We start from the raw sequence: 19,619 nt of genomic DNA, 5'->3' as shown, positions 1-19,619 counted from the left end.
CCAGCTTGAGCTTTAAGGCTCCATTGTAGCGCTCTACTAGTCCAGCTGATTGGGGGTGATTTGCAGCGTGGAATTTCTGCCTTATGCCTAAACCTTCACATACGTTCTTCATCACTTTACCCACAAACTCACTTCCATTATCACACCACACCATTCTTGGCATTCCAAACCTAGGGAAAAACTCTTTCACAAGGGCTTTGGCTGTGGATAGGGCAGTGTTATCTTTCAGAGGATAAGCCTCTATCCATTTTGAGAAAGCACAAACAACCACCAGTACATATTTCAGGTTGTTGCATCTTTCCATGTGAATAAAGTCCAGCTGCAAAACTTCGAATGGACATGATGGGGGTGCAAAGTGACCGGCTGGAGTTGGGGTTCCCCTACCAGGGTTGTATTTCAAGCATACCATGCAATTCTTGACCACATTCTCTGCACACTTGGGAATCCCAGCATTCTGCCATACTGGAGCCAACAACTTACAGATACCTTTCGTACTGATATGTGCCATTCCATGTGCCATAGTAACCACTGGAAGCACATATGCCTCAGGCAACAACCATCGCTTATGTTCTGTCAGATCAATCCAACAACCATTCTCATCCAACTTACCCATACTCTCTCTCCACTTGCTTAACTCTTCCTCTGTGGCTTCAGCCTGAAGCGACTTCACACTCTCTATTGTGTTCTCACACATTCCAACATCATTAACCCATCTTGCGGGGCCTGCAACATACATTCTAGTCTTCACATTCTGTGCTGTTTCTTTCGCGGTCTCATCAGCAAACGCATTCCCACGTCCAACATCATCTGTAACTTTCCTGTGCGCACTGCATTTCATGATCGCAACTTGCAACGGTAGGGTCAGTGACTCAAGGAGATCATTCACCAACTTGCCATTCTGAATTTTAGCTCCATGTGACGTCAGGAACCCACGCTCTTTCCACAGTCGTCCAAAATTATGAGCCACGCCAAAGGCGTACTGGCTATCTGTGTATATATTAACTCTCATTCCTTCAGACAACACGCATGCTCTCGTGAGGGCAATTAATTCTGCTGCTTGGGCCGAATTATGTGGCACTCGTGCAGTTTCCACGACCGTGTGTAAAGTCGTGATAGCATATGCAGCAGTCGTGTCACCATTAGGGAGTTTGAAGCATGAACCATCCACCCATAAAGTACCATCACACTCAGTCAGGGGAGTATCTTTTAAATCTACTCTCCCTTTCGTCTCTTCTTCTGTTCTGAACAGACAATCATGTTGCTCAATCTCATCTGAGTCTGCTGGAATTGGCAATAACGTAGCTGGATTCAGCGTATTACATCTTTTTATGTGTATATGATTCGCTAACAGTGTGAGTTCATACCCTGATAATCGCGCACTAGTCAAGTGTTGTGTCTTGGTCCTATTTAATAATGTGTCTACAGCGTGTGGGACCATAACGATCAATGTGTTGTCCATTACCAGACCAGCAGATTGTCGGATAGACATTGCTGCAGCAGCTGTCGCTCTCAGACAGCTTGGCAATGCCCTCGCTACAGGGTCCAAGGTGGATGAAAAATACGCGCATGGGCGCGGTCTGTCGCCAAAAGGCTGTGTTAACACTGACAACGCACATCCATCTTTCTCGTGAACATTCAATGTAAAAGGCTTGCTATAGTCAGGAGTGCCCAACACAGGTGCTGAACACAATGCATTGCGCAATTCCACAAAACTTTTCTGGCACTCTTCAGACCATGGGATAGGATTCGGTGTGTCTTTGCATGTTAATGCTAATAAAGGTTTTGCCAACAAAGAAAAACTAGGAATCCAATGCCTACAGTATGAAGTAATGCCCAAGAAAGCACGCACTTCTCTCTGTGTTTTTGGCACACTCAACTGTGCAATGGCTTGAATTCTTTCTGGGGTCAGTTTCCTTCCCTCCTTCGATAAGAGATGACCTAAGTAGGTCACTTCTTGTCGACAATATTGCAGCTTAGAGAGAGACACTTTGTGATGAAAAGCGGATAAATGGCGCAACAATGACAATGTGGCTTCTTTACAGATCTTCTCAGTATCCGCGGCGATTAGTAGATCGTCCACGTACTGAATCAGGATAGCGCCACTAGGTAAGACAAGTGCATCAAGCTGCGCTTTCAAAGCTTGACTGTATATGGATGGACTCTCGCAGTAGCCCTGGGGAGCGCGTTTGAAGCGGAAGCTTCGGCCTCCCAGACTAAAACCAAAAATGTCTCTGCTCTCTTCTGCAATTGGGATACTAAAGAAAGCATTTTTTAAATCAATCACTGAAAACCATGCAGCAGAGGCTGGAATCATCGTTAACAAGGCAGTTATATCAGGGACAACCGGAAACTGTGGCACAACAATCTTATTAACCTCTCTAAGATCAATCACAAATCTGTAAACAGGTGGCTGTGAAGGGTCCGTTCGTTTTAAGACAGGTAAAATCGGACTATTGCAAACGTTGCCTCTTGTCTCTTCAATCACACCCTTATTAATCAAGTCGCCGACAATGTCTAACAATGCTTTCTGGCCTTCATTAGAGATTTTGTACTGGGGAATACGTGGCAGTCTGACATTAGTCTTTAAAGTCACCACGTATGGCGGTATCTCCAAGAGGCCCACGTCATTGGGACCAGTAGCCCAAAGGGCATCCGGAAGGGATGACAATTCAGGTGGCATTGTGTTTTTAGACAAGTACATTGGGGAAATCACTTTCTTGCCTAATGTAAGTTGTACTCCTGAAGGAGAACAGTACAGTGTAGCATGCAATCTTTTCAACAAATCTAATCCCAGCAAATTCTCACCACAACCTGTTGTCAGAATCAGGGGTGCTTTCAGCTCGCAAGGCCCAACAGAAAGTGACATGGGACTAGAAATCGGGTTCCTAACCGGGGCGCCAGAAAAACCTACTGAAACATTTATATCGCCAGACAAAGGTGCGCCAGGGAGTTTTGAATGCATGATTGAACTCTTTGCAGCACCAGTGTCTAGCAGAAAAGGCTCCGTTACATTTGCTGTAGTCACATCAACATACGGTCCACTCTGATCCACTGGCACTGAAACAACTCCCTCTCTCTGTCTATGGCTGTCCTAGTAATCACTACTTTCTGCATCACCGTCCTCCACATAATAATCATTATAGTAATACTGGGCCGTATTACTAGTCGCGTTAGCTTGCTGATCAAAGCTATTAATGGCGCTTTGGGGCGGAAGAGGACGCGCGTTCTGGGGAACACTTCCACGCCCTCTGCCTCTAGGAGCTTGCTGACCACCCCTACCTCTAGCGCCATACACATTACCGTTCCGTTGCATTAATTTAGGGCAACTATATTTATAATGACCTTCCTCTTTGCAGTATGAACATTGGTTGGGACCCACAGGGACACGTGGTTGATAATACCCATTCATTTGCTGATTGTTCTGAAATTGTTGGGGTTGGTGATAAACACCTTGGGGTTGCCTATAATTATTCTGACCTCCACGTGGTGGATAGGCCTGCTGTAAAAGGACCTTTGTCTTTAATTCCTTTGTTTTCTTCTCTGTCCTATCTTTCTCGTCTTTATCTCTATTTTCATAATACTGTGCAGTAGCCAGTATTTGCGCTGAGGAAGAAACAGCCCAAGAACTCTCTGAATCTTTCAACTTTTTACACAGGTCAGGAAGTAAATTCTGCACAAACTTATCCACAAATAACCGTTGGCCACCCTCAGTACTCATATCCTGCCCACTGTGGTCAATAAACGTTTCCTCAAACCTAGTAAAGAAGTCTGACACTGTCTCATCCTTCTTCTGTTTACACGCAGATAACTTGTCCCAATTTACGCGCATTGCAGGCATTAGTGTCTTCATATATGTGATGATTCTACCAGGCAGTTCAGCTACTAAAGGCTCAGGTTTCGCGCCACCAGTTTGTCTAGTATCAGCAGCAATAATGTTAGCCCATGTATCCCCTAGTTCTGCATCGTGATCTGCATTACGTATTGACCCCCATAGAGGCTGTGGAACAACATTACCAAACAACATGTCTATGTCTGCCAAATTCATAACGCATGATCCTGCTGTTTGTGACAACTCTTTATAATAACCTGCTGGGTTTTTACGGGGATCGGGTAATGTCTGCTTAAGCGCTAACACCTCAGAGCGCTTCCATGGAACATGCACCCAAACACGTTGGAAATGCGCTGGCACAGCGGGGTTACCACCGGCAGCTGCGACTGCTTCCTTCCATACCGGGGGAACTTCTCTCATGGGGTATTGTCGCGCTTTTACCTTTTTCCCCACAAGGACATCTTGTTCAAACAATGACTGTTGACAATCATCATTCCTGAAGGACAATACAACTGCAACTGCTTTATCTATATCGCGGTCCACGATTATACCAGTTCCAAAATCAAACCTCACTCTACACAATTCCTGCGGGCTCGGATTTTTACCACTATCCTCCAATTCTTCAGAGAGAAATTCGCACATTTTCTCAAACACATATCTCTGTTTTGGGGCATCCCATTGATGGAAAACGCTGACAACTGATTCCACATCATACAATGAAGGGAAAACAATCCATCTACGCGCCATGCTGTCTATTACCTTTTTCTCATCAGGGTTAGGCAATTGACTACGCAATTGCTTACGCCGTAAACCAGGAGTCGCACCAGACGACTCAAAGAGAGGCGACATTAATGTAGTAACCACATTAGCTAAACGCTGTCGCGCTGAAGGAGAAGTTGAAGCGGAAACAGGGGGAAAAACAGAGGGAAGAAAAGAGGATGTAGAAACGGGTACTGGAGTGGTGCAAGGAAGAGTGTTAGGGGAGGCAGCTGCTGAATTAGGCAAAGTCGCAGGAAGTGCGGGGGCAGTTGGAAACACAACTGGCAACCCTTGAGAGGGTTGCGCTACAGGGATAAGAGCCGGCTGCAAAGCAGCTGGCGGTTGCGGCAAAGCTTGCGGCATATTGACTGGAGGAGGCATATTCACAAGCTGGGGAGGCGCCGTGGCATTTTGCGCATACGGGGGTGGCGAACTCAACAAATGCGACATCAAGGGATCTTTCTCCTTTTCTTCTAACTCATTCTGCTTAGAATGTGGTAAAGCTGGGTAACATTTGTCAATCCCTAACTTGCGCTGCCTGTGTAATTGCTCGCTCATCTGCTCCTCCTCATTGTCTTTAAATTGTACAGCTGCTTGCATTACTGTCATACCTTTTTCTCTCTTATTCTTTTTCGCTAGCTTAATTTCCTTTTGTTTGGCTTCCTTTCGCCATAAGCGGAAAGAGTCAAACATCGCCGGCCGGGCTTTCTTCTTAAACAATTTAATTTCCAAATTATCTAAAATATCGGTATCAAAACTACCATTTTGGGGCCATTTTAAAACACCGTCTTTTCTGGTGTAGTGGATCCATACTTCGTTATATGCAATGGGGCCTACGCCATGTTTTACATAGAGCTCATAAGTTGGAGTTCCAACCGGAGGAACCGGGCATGATTCTTCCAGCTGGAAATCTCTTCCACAACCCAAACAAAATATTCTACCAAATATTCTAGAACCAGGCATCTTCGCTCACTAGTCTAGATCCAAACGTCAAAGGATTATCGATTACGATATTCTCGTGAATACACGAGTCCTCTGGCTTTGGGGTTTGCAAACACCAAATCACCTATTACCAAATCAAACCAAACGATCCCGAAGGATACCAAAACAAATGGGAGACGCTCCACGTATACTTAACTGAATATTGCTAATCGATGGCGTCACCAGAAGACTCTCTCGATTGTTTCGCTCTCTCAAACTCGTCAAGGGTCCAAAACAGGTCGATTAATCAGGGCAGCAGTCCTTCGTAGCCGTCGGGACGCGGAGAACCTCGCAGAAAAGACTTTCGGACCACGTCGACATGCAGGGGTCGATGAAGTGGCGGCCTTCCTCCAGAATTTCCACACGAAGCTCCTCACGAACCTCTGGCTTGGACTGGTACCGCTGAACTCGTCCCGAGTTGGGCGCCAAACTGAAGTACTGGGTAATTTAGACCCAGCGGTGCAGGGACACACACCCTATGACTTCTGGGTTCACCCTGTTCCGGACCTACAGAAACACAGAGTCTTCTGGGTGAAGTCAAAGAATCGTTTATTGGCTGCAGACCAATGACAGGTATCCTAGAAGTACAACAGCGTGTATGTTCTCAGGAGACTGCTGAAAATCATAGGAATGGACTTCATCTTAAATACCCTTTTTCCTGCCTCAAGCATACATTCCTAGGTTTTATGATACGGCAATATGCAAGTGTACATTACAAAGAAAAGGCAGAGTCATGATGACCATCCCACATTCCAGTTCGGCCAGCCCACAATGATTTACACAACAAGGTTCAGATCCCACATTACATGTAAACAGATCCCCCCAATAAACATGAGCATCTCCTGTTTTGGGAACCAAGTCATAAAGCAGGAACAGCCAGGTGCGAAAGAGATTAGCCAGGGGCTTGTGTAGAATGAAAGGGTTTTATGACGGGTCAAGCCCTGATGCTAATCACAGGTGGAGAGAGGAAGGGGAGCTCGTGAGACCAGTTTGACCCGGGGCAGCAGAGCCAGCTGCCCAGGTCACAGAGAAGTCAGAGAAGAAGCCCATGTACTGTGAGGCCCGTATTTGCTCCATTATAGCCTATGTGAGGGCAATGACAAGATGGCCACTGCTTCCAAAATGGAACCCGCGTAGTGCAGCAGAATAACGTGTACACAGTGCATTCATAGCTAGAACGATAAGTAAAGCACTCGTACATGCCGCATTTACCATTTGCGGTTCGCTAATACCAAGATAGACAGGGGTAGGGCCCTGTTCCCTACGTGGTCCCGAATATTAAAGTACGACACATCTCATTGAGGGTGGACACAACCTGGGCCATGCCCGTGGTGTCCTGCCGGTATGTGTCCAGGATGTTTCTGACATGGGAATATACCGGTTCCGCAGCCAACTGGTCAGGCTCGCGCCTCCGCCGTCCTCCACTCCCACCACCCCTGCCCACTTGCACCTGGCCTGCCCTTGTGGGCACATCGGGTCTCCGGGACCCCTGAGGGGTGGCATTAGCGTTGTCGCCTGCCTCCTTCTGGGTGCCCGGTACACCGTGTCCCTCCTGGTCAGCCTGGCTGCATTGTGGTGGTGGGGCAGGGATCCTGGGTGTCTCCTGGGATGTGGCAGGAGTGGGGGTGGTGGTTGGCCCAGTTGTACCTGACGCAGGTGCTGCAGGTGGTTGGACACCAGAGGGGCCAGGTTGGTCGGGGTCGTCCACAGAGTGGTGAGAGTCGTCGCTGCCGGTAGGTCCGTCATCCCGCAGAGCCGGGTCCTGTGAGTCTTCCCCCCCAGTGTTGGGGGTGATCCACGACGTTGACCTGTGTGTGAGAGAGACAATGTTAATTTTGTTCCATGCAACATCCATGTTTCATTCGTTTCTAAGTTGGCACATTTCCTCTGGGTATTTGGATATGTCTTGCATTCCACTCACAGTGCACTTGTGCATGGGTTTGTCCCTTGGCCACAGCTTTTGAGACTTTACCTATGTGTGGCACAGTCTTACTTGCTGCGTCAATTGTGACTGCAGTCAGCAGTGGAGTGAGCAGGTGTGGCGAGCCATGCATTGGCGCCTTCCGTGTTGCACTGTACGTGGGCACATGGAGTTGTTCCACACACTTATATAATGCAGGTAGCTGTTGTTGTGCTCGTGCACAGGTTGAGACATGGCCCAGTGTTTTGCCATGGAGAAGAGAGGGGGATTCAGGCACTGGCCACCCTTGTCTACATGCACGCAGTCCACCTGCTGACGAGCAGACATTCCCACACCCCCCAAGGCTGAATTGGTCTCCCTGTGTGTCCCTTTCTCACTCCCTCTCTGTCCCCCTCTCCCTCCCTCCCTGTGTCAGCCTCCTCCCTCTGTCCGTCTCCCTGTGTCTCCCTCCCTCTCTCTCCCCCTCTCCCTCCCTCTGTGTGTCACCCTCTGTCACCTCAGCCCAGCTTCCTAGGCACACACTTTTTGCAGATCTTTGAATGGCCCTTGGCTTGTTGATGTGAGTTTGTTTCTGATCTCCAGGCACCCATTGGGTGTAGTGTCTGTGTCTGCGCTGCTGCTGTGGTGGTGTGTGCTGCCACTCTTTCACAGTGTTGGCTGTTCATTAGCTGCTGTCATGTGCAAAAACGTGCCTTCACCCCCATGTCTTAATGCAAGGCGTCCGCCATTTGCTGGCAAGTCTCTCCTGTGTGGGGACACACTGTTTGTCTGGCTGTGACCTAGGCCATATGGGCAGAGGGCATTGTTGTCTGCTTCTGAGTTGCACTATGTGATTTTTGGGGCCCACACTCCCGCCATCCGGCTTACCGTGTCTTGTGTTGGTGTGGCCTGTGACTTGGCATTGTCCAGCTGGGTGCATGGGGCATGGTGGCGCTAGTGGCATGTGCGTGTTCATGGAGTGTGGTTGAGTCATGCGATAGCTTGGGGTGGTTGCGTGCCTGATTGTGAGTTTGGTTGTGGATGACGTTCCCCCCATGTGAGGGGAGTTGTTTGTGTACTCACCCGGCTCTCGGAGTCCATCTACTCCGTCCACTGCCACCACCGGCAGTATGGCCATCACCCTCTCCTCCCAGGGATGGTATTGTACGCGTCTGCGGGGCGGCCCTCCTCCAGTGATGTTGGCCTGGTTGTGGTCGTCGGTCATTTTGGCTCGGACCCTCCTCCGCAGATCGTACCACCTGGCTTGGCATTCATGCCTGGTCCTTCTGGTGGATGCAACAGCATTCAAAGCATCGACAATCCTCTGCCACATGGCTGTTTTTTCGGAAATGCTGGTCTGTCTGACCAATGTTCCAAAGAGGTGTGGCTCGACTCTGAGGATTTCGTCGACAAGGACCTCCAACTCTTGGCTAGTGAACTTTGGATTCTTGTTAGTGGGCATGGTGAGGGGTGTGGGTGTGGATGGTTGTGGGGGGTGTGGGTGTGGATGGTTGTGGGTGTGTGGGTGTGGTTGTGCAGGTGTGTGTGTGAATGTGATGAGGGGGTGTTTGTGAAGGTGGGTGTGTGAAGGTGTGCAAGTGTAAGGTGTAGTAAAGGTTCAAGTATGGTGCTGTAGGTTGTCTGTGGGGTCTGGCAGCAGTGAGTCTGTTGCAAAGGCTCATGGTTTGTGTCTGTGGGCCCTTTTTATTGGTCCATTGGTGGGTGTGGCTGTGTTTGAACTTTGGGTGGGTGTGTTATAAGGAGTGGTTGTGTTTTGGGCCTCTGTTTGGGATTTTGGCAGTTGCAGGTCAGTGAATGTGCTGTATTTGTGCTTGTTGGACATGTTTTGTGGCTTTGTGCCATTCGAATAGTGTATTCTTGTGTTGTTTTGCTTTGTCCTGGTTGTGTACGTGTGTTTTTAGCGTCTGTACGGTGTGTACATCGGCAATTTTGTTGTACAGTGCTGTCCTTGTGTCTGGCTTGGTACGACTCGTACATGCGCGATGTTGGGTGAAGGTGCTGGTGTTGGGGCCTGGGGTGCGCTCCGTACTTAGAATGTTGGGGTCGGGGTTCGCTCCATACATACGCGGGTGTGGGTATGGGCCGTACATACACGGTTGGGGTGGGGGTACGCTCCATGCGTACGCGGGTGAGGGTACGGGTCGTACATACACGGTTGGGGTGGGGGTACGCTCCATACATACGCGGTGTGGGTACGGGCCGTACATACACGGTTGGGGTGGGGGTACGCTCCATACATACGCGGGTGTGGGTACGGGTCGTACATACACGGTTAGGGTGGGGGTACACTCCAGACGTACACGGGTGAGGGTACGGAACGTACATACACGGTTGGGGTGGGGGTATGCTCCATACATACGCGGGTGAGGGTACGGGTCGTACATACACTGGTGTACATACACGGGTGTACATATACGGGTGTACATTCACGGGTGGGGGTACGTCTCATACATACACGGGTGTACATACACGGGTGGGGATTCGACATAGGAGGGCTGGGGGGAGGGTTGGGCGCGTATGCGGGCACATGTCTCCATGGTTGCTATGGGAGTTCGGTGCGGACGGTGTTTTTTCCATCCGGTTGTAACATCGGACGCACGGGATGGATCGTACTAGCGCGGTCGGACTTCACTTTTCACATTTGTACGGTAAATCGTCCGAGGATGTGTCGGACACATTTTCCGACCCGAGGACGTGTGGGGAATTATTCCCAATGCGATTAGTATGGACTTTTTCCCATGCGAATCGTACTTGGCAGTTTGTACGGCACTTGTACAATTCGTACGGTAAAAAGACCGGATACGAGTCGTACGGGGAATTTTTTTACAGGATCGTAATCGGCACCTTTGTGTCTAAGTTCCAGTATTTATACCCAGTTGTGCCTCTGAAGTAGGGAAGAAACTTCCAGATGCATGCTATTGAAGTGCACAGATGTTCTGCCTTGCCTGGCTCCAGACTAACTACAGGGGCTATGCAGGCTTTTGTGTGGACATAGGACACAGCCTACTCAGGTGTAAGAGAGGCTGCGCCCAGCTCCTCCCTCCGATTCTGCCAGTGAAGGCCCATCCAGTCACACCTAAGCTCCCAATTGTGTGTGGCTGTCCAGGAGGAATACACAAGCCCAACTGCCAACTACTCCCAGTCATGTGACCAGAGACAGGCTACAAGCACCAAATGGCTAAGGCAAAAAGTGGCATTTTTAGAACTGCAATTTAAAATCCGATTTCACCATAAATTCTGATTTTAAATTGTGATTCCAGAGACACCAAACATGAACCAGGTATCTCTTCTTATTTGGAAATGACACATAAAATGTATTCAGGCAACTCCAATGCTATCCTAAGGGAGAGATAGGCCTTGCAAGACTGAAAACAAATTCAAGAGTTTTTCATTACTTAGACATGTAAAACTTAAAAGTACATTTTCTACTTTTTTAATACATGGCACCCTAGGCAGTACAGGGCCTATCCTACGGGTAGCTTATACGTATTAAAAAACGGAAGGTTTGGGCCTGGCAAAAGGTTTATCTTGCCAGATCGAAATGGCATTTTAAAACTGCACATACAGGCTCTGCAGTGACAGGCCTGAAATATGTTTAAAGGGCTACCTAAGTGAGTGGCACAATGAGTGCTGCAGGCCCACTAGAAGCATTTAATTAAGAGGCCCTGGGTATATGTAGTATCACTTTACCAGGGACTTAAAAAATAAATTAAGTATGGCAGTTGGTGATAAGCCAATATTATCATGTTTGAAGGAGTGAGCGCATGCACTTTAGCACTGGTTAGCAGTAGTAAAGGGCACAGAGTCAAAATGCCAGCAAAAACAAGATCAGAAAAAATTGAGGAGAAAGGCAAAATGTTTGGGGGTGACCCTGCAAGAAGGTCAGCTCCAACACTTACCCCTCCCTTGTGTCATTTTGCAACCTTTTTTGTGCGACTCAGGACTGAGTTCACAGTCCTAGGATGGCTGCCGCTACATCCTTATTGATGAAGTGACAGCCATCATGAGGTCTGTCAGCCCTGAGGCTCCTCCATTTCATGAAATATACTGATTGGGTTTACACTAAATCACAAACGGTAAGTTTATCCATACCATCATCTAAATTTCTGTCAAATTTGTTGTAAATCTGTGAAGTGTTTTTTGCGGTATTGCTATTCAATTTTCCAGAGGAAAAATGTATGTGGAAAATGCACTTTGGGGACCCTCCATTTTTCTCGTTCCCTGATTGATGGATCACCCCAAGAATTTTCAGGAAGGAGCTCAGGTAGATGAGAATTTTTTTATGGAACATTTCGTGAAGATTCATCAAGCAGAGCCAAAGTTATTATAAAAACAAAAAAATGCTTTTCCTATGGAAACAAAGACCTAACTAGTAGTATAGATAGGTGAAAAGGCCAGTTAAACATACCATTTCACACTAACACGTGCACTGAAATTCACCAGTTATAGTTATTTTTAAGTAACTATAGCTTGTACCCTAAGGTAACCATTACTCGCGCTCCCACCATGCACAGTTTTCTCATCAATACTTTGATCGCAAATGTTGCAGTGATATTATGAATGAGGTCAATAAAAATGTCACAAATTATGCAATATGTTGGATAATTGGCAGTGCATGGTGAGGGCTTGAGTTATAGTTATATTACTGCATGAGTTACAGTTACTTGAGATAGCTATAAGTGGTGAAAATCAGTGTTTGAGTCTAAAAAGTTGTGCTGTCACTGATATTGTCACTTACGTCACTTTAACCTTTGTTTCTTTCAGTAAAAAGAAAAACTATATATGTATAGGTACTTGTGTATATATATATATATATATATATATATATATATAATATCTACTGGCGGTCGCCAGTAGATAGTTATAGTTACAACCTAGTTTCCATAGGAAATCTCAAAATTCTATTTTGAATAACTTTGGCGCCGGTTGACGAATCCTCGCGAAATTTTCAAAACTAATGGGGCGCTCCGTTCAGCTCCTACCCTGAAAGTCTCGGGGTGATTCGTCAAGCGGGGGCCGAGAAAAAGGGGGGGGTCCCAAAACGCGTTTTCCCCATGCATTTTTCCATAGGACCTTTAGTCGCAGCTACAGCCCGAACGGCTGAACAGAATTACGTGAAATTTGGCAGAGAGGTAGCCATAAGGTCAAGGAAGTGCCTTTTGCAGGTCTGGTGTAAATCTGTTCAGTATTTCCTGAGAAAATAGCATTTAAAAGCATATATATATGTGGGCGGAGCCTAACCACACATCTCATCCTGAGATCTGATTGGCTGTCAGCACTTCATCCAAGAAGTGTTGGCAGCCATCTTGGGACCAATATACATGATAGCACCTCATTAAAAAGCATTGCAGTTAATAGAAGGTTTTAAGACTTTAGTTACATTATAAATCATTTGTTGATGGTACCATACTCATTTTAGGAATTGTGGTATGTTCTAAGGTGATTTCACCATGTGAAAAAGCCTTCTGCTGGGATATCATGATTGAGAGAAAAATATTTTCTCATGCTTTTACCACAGAGGTTTGGAAGGTGATCTATAAGCTAAACTGAGAGCTTATTTTCTGTAAATTCACATTATCTTTCTCAGTCATGTGAGAATGAAGTCTGACATTCTCAGTAAAACATGTACATCCAACAAGGGCAGAGACTGTCAGTTGATTCCTTTGTGTTCTACTGCAGCTTCCCAGAGTGTTCCAAAGAACTACTAGAGCGCTAACAGTCCTACTTATGATAAACGTATGGCACACCTGAAGCCATCTTGCTTGGATTAAAGTGGTAACTCTTAAAACATTTAATTTAAAAAGGAACACAATGAGGGGGTTCATATTTCCATAAAAAGTATGATTAGTGCTGCAGAAAGAAAAATTAGGGAACATTTTGAGTGACTTCTCAAATCCTCTTCTATTTCATTAAAAAATTTCGACATGCATACTGAAACATGCACTTTCAATACCAGCAGCAGTTTTCCCTGGTGAGCAGTAGCTTTACTACAGTGATCTAATGAGCAAAAAGAGTGCTAACATTCTGAATTTATGGCAAATGTGTGACACATCTGAATGCCTTCTTGATGGAATCAAAGTAAAAAACTGAAAGTATTTCCTACTGAGGAGACTGCAGTAAATGAGGAAATTAGGAAACTTCATAACAAATAAGTCTCCCAAGATGGCCACCAGAGACAAAAGAGCCCAAATGTAGCCCAAATATCACCCAGATGTAGCCCAAGTATAGCCCAATGACAGAATGTCCCAGAATGTTCTTAAAAACAACTAGAGCGCTTACTGTCTTCATTATGACAAAAGTATGGCACACCTGAAGCCATCTTGATTGGAATAAACTGGTAACACTTAAAACATTTAATTTAAAAAGGAACACAACGAGGGGGTTCATTTTGCCATAGAAGTTATGATTAATTCTGAAGAAAGAAAATGAGGGCACATTTTGAGTGACTTCTCAAATCCTCTTCTATTTCATTAAAAAATTCTGACATGCAGACTGAAACATGCACTTTTAATACCAGGAGCAGACTTCCATGGTGAACAGTAGTTTTACTACAGTGATTTAATGAGCAACTAGAGTGCTAACATTCAGAATTTATGGCAAATGTGTGACATATCTGAATACCTTCATGATGGAATCAAAGTAAAAAACTGAAAGCATTTCCTACTGAGGAGACTGCAGTACATGAGGAAATTAGGAAACTTCATGACAAATAAATCTCCCAAGATGGCCACCGGAGACAAAAGAGCCCAAATGTAGCCCAAAATCACCCAGATGTAGCCCAAATATAGCCCAATGACAGAAGTGTGCAAAACACTTATTATTTTGTGTTTTTGCAGTGTTATATAGTGCAGACTTGTCAGGTATTGGAGTGCTTTACATGAGCATTGGTTACATCACACAAGAACAAATTCATTTTGGTTGTAGACATGGGGAGACTAAGTGATTTGACCAGAATCACAGAATGTTGAGCTGAAGCAGAAACTTCAACCTGGTTCCCCAGTTGCAAAGTCTGCAGTTCTGGAAGTAACACCACATCCTCTCCCCTAAGTGCAACATTTAATCAAGTGGTCAACTGGATAAAAAAACATAAAGATAACAAATAATTTAAAAGTGCTTTGTCGCTATTTGAAAACTCAGAAAATATGTCCTTATTTTAGTCTTTTAGAGCACTAACCATAATTTTGATGCCAATAGGACCCTCTCATATATGTAATTTCTAAAGGAAATGCTCTAGGTATTACAGTTTTGATTACATCAAGATGACGTCAGGCGTTCCACACTTTTGTAATAAATATAGAATGTTAGCAATCTAGTTGTTCATTAGGATACTGTTGAGAGGCAGAGGGCAGGGGCACGGACTCTGAAAATTGAAGGCAGGTAGGAGGGTGCAAAGGCAACAATTTAACCACACTGAGCAGGCAGGAAGGGCCGTGGAAGCACAACAGACTATGGAGGGCAGTGGAAAGGGGGGCAGGGGCAACAAACCAACAATACAGGACTTGCAAGTGAGGCTGTGGCAATGTAATAGACCATTGTGGGCAGAAGGAAGAGGCAATGGTAGTACAACCATACATGCCAACAGACCCGATTCAGCCAGGAAACGTCCAATGTTTTTAAGCTCAAATGGGCTTTATTTGATCTGTCTCCTGTCTACAATCTCCTCTTTTTCAATGTAACTCAAAGGGGAAAATCAATACCCCAGTTTTTTTTAAAAATCTACCTCTTACCAAGTTTAAAATGTTCGCAAGTATGGTACATTGGATCATGGTAGGAAATGGGGTAGGCACATGGACTTGGATAACAGAGGACAGGAGGGACATGGAGAGGTGCACCAAACTGACCCTGCAGGGCAGGCATCAGGGTTTGCAGCAGCACAATACACCACACAGGGCATGCAGGACGGGAGTGCAGCACAACAATCCATAGAAAGCAAGAGGGAGGGGACAGGACCATGCACATGGACAACAGAGAACAGAGGGGCAAGAGGCAATGGTAGCTAGCTGACCATAATGGACAGACAGGAGAGAAAGCTGCAGCATAACAGACCATAAAGGGCAGGAGGGACGGATCAGGGGCATTACAATGGAACAGACAAGCCAGGAGGGAGGGAGTAGGGGTCTGCACATGTAAACAGAGGGCTGGGGGCAAGGGGGCAGGGCAGGAGCAGCAAGATAGCCATGGAGGTCAGGCAGGATGGGCACTAGAAGCAAGACACACCATGAAGAGCAACAGTGAGACTGTGATGGCATACACACAGACCATGGAGGGAAGGTGGGAGGGGGTCAGGGGCAGCTAACTGACCACACAGGGAAGGTGGGAGGGGCCATGGCAGCACAGAACACCATGCATGGCAAGTGGGAGGGTTAGTGGCAGCACAATGGCTATGATGGGCAAGAAGGAGGGTGCAGGGGCATTCACAAAGGACGATGGAGGATAGAAGGGAGGGTCAGGACCTGTGCACAGACAAGAAAGTTCAGGGGAATGGGCCTCATAACAGACCACACGGGGCAGGCAGGAGGAGCAGTTGCAGCACAACAGACCAGGGAGGGCAGAAGGGTGTGGCAGTACAATGGACCATGTAGGACAGGAGGAAGAGGATAGGGGCATGGCATGTGGACAGGCAGGGTGGAGGTTAGGGGTGGGCGGAATTTGCGTAATCGCGTTACGCAAATCTCCGCGAAACGGTAAAAAATCTCCGCGAACACGCAAAAATTCCGCGAACACGCGGAATTGCTTGTTCGCGATACTTTTTTCCTGTTCGCGATCGCTGTTTGCGTGTTCGGGGTGAAATATCTCGCGAACACGCATATTGAGAACGCGAACAAGCAAAAAATTTCGCGAAGTCGCGGAACGCAGATTTTGGGGCAATCTTGCGTTCTCCGCGGAACGCGAAATTACCCAAATTCCGCGAGCGGAGCGGAATTTGCCACCCAGGCCTAGTGGAGGTGGCAGGGACAGGTTACAGTCATCTGACAATGCTAGGCAGGTGGGAGGGGAGTGGCAGCTCAACAGAACACTCAGAGTTGATAGGAGTGGCAGGTCCATGGAACATGGTGGGCAAAAAGGATGGAGCAGTGGCATGCACAAAGACATCGGAGGGCAGGGGGAAGGAGAATAGGGGCAGCAAGCTAAGCACAGAGTTTAAGCAGGAGGTCAATGATGGGGCATAGAATTGGGCAATGGAGGGCAGGAGGAGTGGACTGGTACATCATACTAAATTGAGGGCAGTGGCAGCACATCAGACCATGCATGGCAGGAGGGAGTAGGCTAGTCCATGGATTCACACAACAGAGGATAGGGAGGAGGGGGATGGGGCAGCAAGCTAACTGTTCAGAGAAGGCGGGTATTAGGAACTTTATTGTTTTTAAAACATTGTGTCTGTGCGAACTACTTAAAATATGAACAAGTATGCAGCATAATCTCACTTTTATTCAGGAAGAAGAGGACGTTTGTGACTGTGACTCCAGGCTCACTTGGCAGAAACACCCCCTGACCCTCCACCCCCTATCGCAAAATGTAATGCCCGTGAAAAGGGTAGGTGAACACAGTGTTATATAGAACATAGTCCTGAGAGCACGATTGAAAATGAAAACTAGATATAGTGTATGGTATAAACTATGCACCAAAAAGTGTGATATAAGATGAACCGGGCGTGAAATATAATATGCAATACATTGTGCGCAATGACAGATTCATTGGAGAGCGCGAGATAGCACAGGCACTAGCGCGTGCTATGCGATATGCGCCTTGGAGTGTAATATGCACAGGGCAGTGTTGTGTAACCTAACTAGTCTCTAAAGTTGTAATATAAAATATGTGCCGGGGAGTGTAATGTTGCATATGCACTGTGACAAAGATATGGATCCCAGATTGTAATATGTATGGCATAGCACTGTGCGTTATAACATAGGCATCGAGGAAGGCACGTTAGATGGGGCAATATAACCCGTGCGAAGACAAGTGTGGCATGACATATTCACGGGGTGGTGTTACAGTGCACATGGGCTAGAGAGTGTCATAGCATATGCACTAGCTAGTGGAATACAACACAGAGGTGTGTGGCACTCGGCAGGCAATGGTGGGTGTAACACAGCATTGGGCTCTGTCAGGAGAGCGCTGTGACTCTCAAGTGATGTTCGTCCCCTTTCCAGAGAGTAAAATAAAAAGTATTACACATACGGCAGTGGATGTGTGTTTTATTGACCGTGAGGGGGTTTCTTGCATAGTTTTGGTCGAATTTTTGTCGAATCCCCTTTGAATGGCTTGGTGTGCATGTGTATTAAATGTGCCCGTCAATAGCTACCCATATTTGTATAAATAAACGACAAGTGTGTCTACCGGGATTAGGCACGGTAGGGCATCAGACATGTCAGAGCTTCACTAGTGGTGTAAATACATTCCACGTGGATTCATTGTATGCATAGTCGCCTTTTAATGAATATCACGCAAATCGTCATGGTGATAGGTACGTACGGTTTGTCCAGCATGTCCTAGGTTTGTCTATAAATATATATTTTTTAAAAATAATAAAAAACAGTGGCCGGCCCTGGGGATTGGGGTCAAAAACAATATAATTAGGAGACAGGCCCTGGGGGATGGGGTCATCAGGGCCAATAAATTAGAATAAGAAGGGGAACCACACAGCCCCCCTTCTTAAAAAATTAAAATAAATAAAAGACTGGCATTGTGCCGGAGGCCATGCCCCCTCCGTGCAGCACTCAGCAAACGCGCCCCCAACAGGCATCTCCAGTATGCGCCAGGGAGCTGCGCTGCAGACAGGTGTTCTGAGGCCAAGCCCCTTTTTACACCTCTCTGCAACGCAGCTCTGTGGCGCTTACTGGAGGTACCTAGTGGTCTAGTTTGACCCTAGGGACCCTTAGGATTCAAATGAACTTAATCTCCCAACTAAAAACGGACACAGGGCGTGTTTACACAGTGGTGAAGGGAGGGGACGGGGCCTGAGTTAACGTGTGCAAAAACGCCCTGTGGCCTGTTTTAAGAGGTAGTTTTAAACCCCATGCCCTATTATATACTAGGGGCTTACAGAGGAGGTCATGCTAATCACAGGGGGACCCCAACGCATAATGTTCCCTAGTGTATGTAGGTGTTTTCACTGTATTCTAAGTGTCTTTTAACATAGCACTGGCTCTAGGACTGGTTAGTCAGACTCAGTTACCACCAGTATCTGTCTGAAAAAGTTGAGGATACAGGATGATTTTGCAACAAGGCTTCTTTCTGCTCTTCTTTTTGTTCTTTCTGCATGTTATCCTTCTTCCTGCACTTTTATTCGTCTTTGAGGACTTCTGTTGCTTCTTTCTGCACTTCTTTTGTTTCTTTCTGTGCATTTTTTCTTCTTTCTTCACATATCCTATCTCTGTAGGCATAGTTAGAAATTAGCATTTAAAAAACCTTTGAAATTCACAGAAAAAACCATAGGTTTCAGGCACGTTATAGTTAGGAATTAGCATTTAAAAAACCTCAGAAATTCACTGAAAAAACCATAGGTTTCAGGGGTGTTATAGTTAGCTGGACTTTTCACTTGTACAAAACCATTGAAATTCCCCCGTTATAGTTAGTTCAGCTAACTATAACTCGCGCGCCCGCAATGCACTGCTGATGACATATTACATCACTCATGACATGGTCAGTGACATCACTCATGACATCACTGATGACATCTCAAATGACATCACTGCTGACATCACTGATGACATCATCCTTGTGATAGAGTGGCAGACCTCCTCTCACCCTAATAGAACCTTTGATACACACATTCAAAAATAGAGACTAAAATTTTCAAAACAATGGACATACCAATACCAGTTACAACAACCTCTTCAGTAATTCTAAGATCCACATACACATCCACTCATTCACCAACAGTCCTATACAGTCACTCATACATGTACTCACTCATCATATGTACTCATACACCTATACATCCTGTTACACAATGCCACTCATCCATAGTTACTCACACACATAGTCACTCATGCTAATAAAGAATCAAACATACATTTACTTGCATATACAGTTATACACACACCACCACACTTACTTCTACGGAAACTTACACATACTTAGTCTTTTAAACAATCACTTATAGAAACACATACTTATTCATAGAGG

This window comes from Triturus cristatus, chromosome 8 (genome assembly GCF_964204655.1).
Source record: "Triturus cristatus chromosome 8, aTriCri1.1, whole genome shotgun sequence".
Lineage (NCBI taxonomy): Eukaryota > Metazoa > Chordata > Amphibia > Caudata > Salamandridae > Triturus > Triturus cristatus.
Note: the sequence above shows the minus strand (reverse complement) of the source record.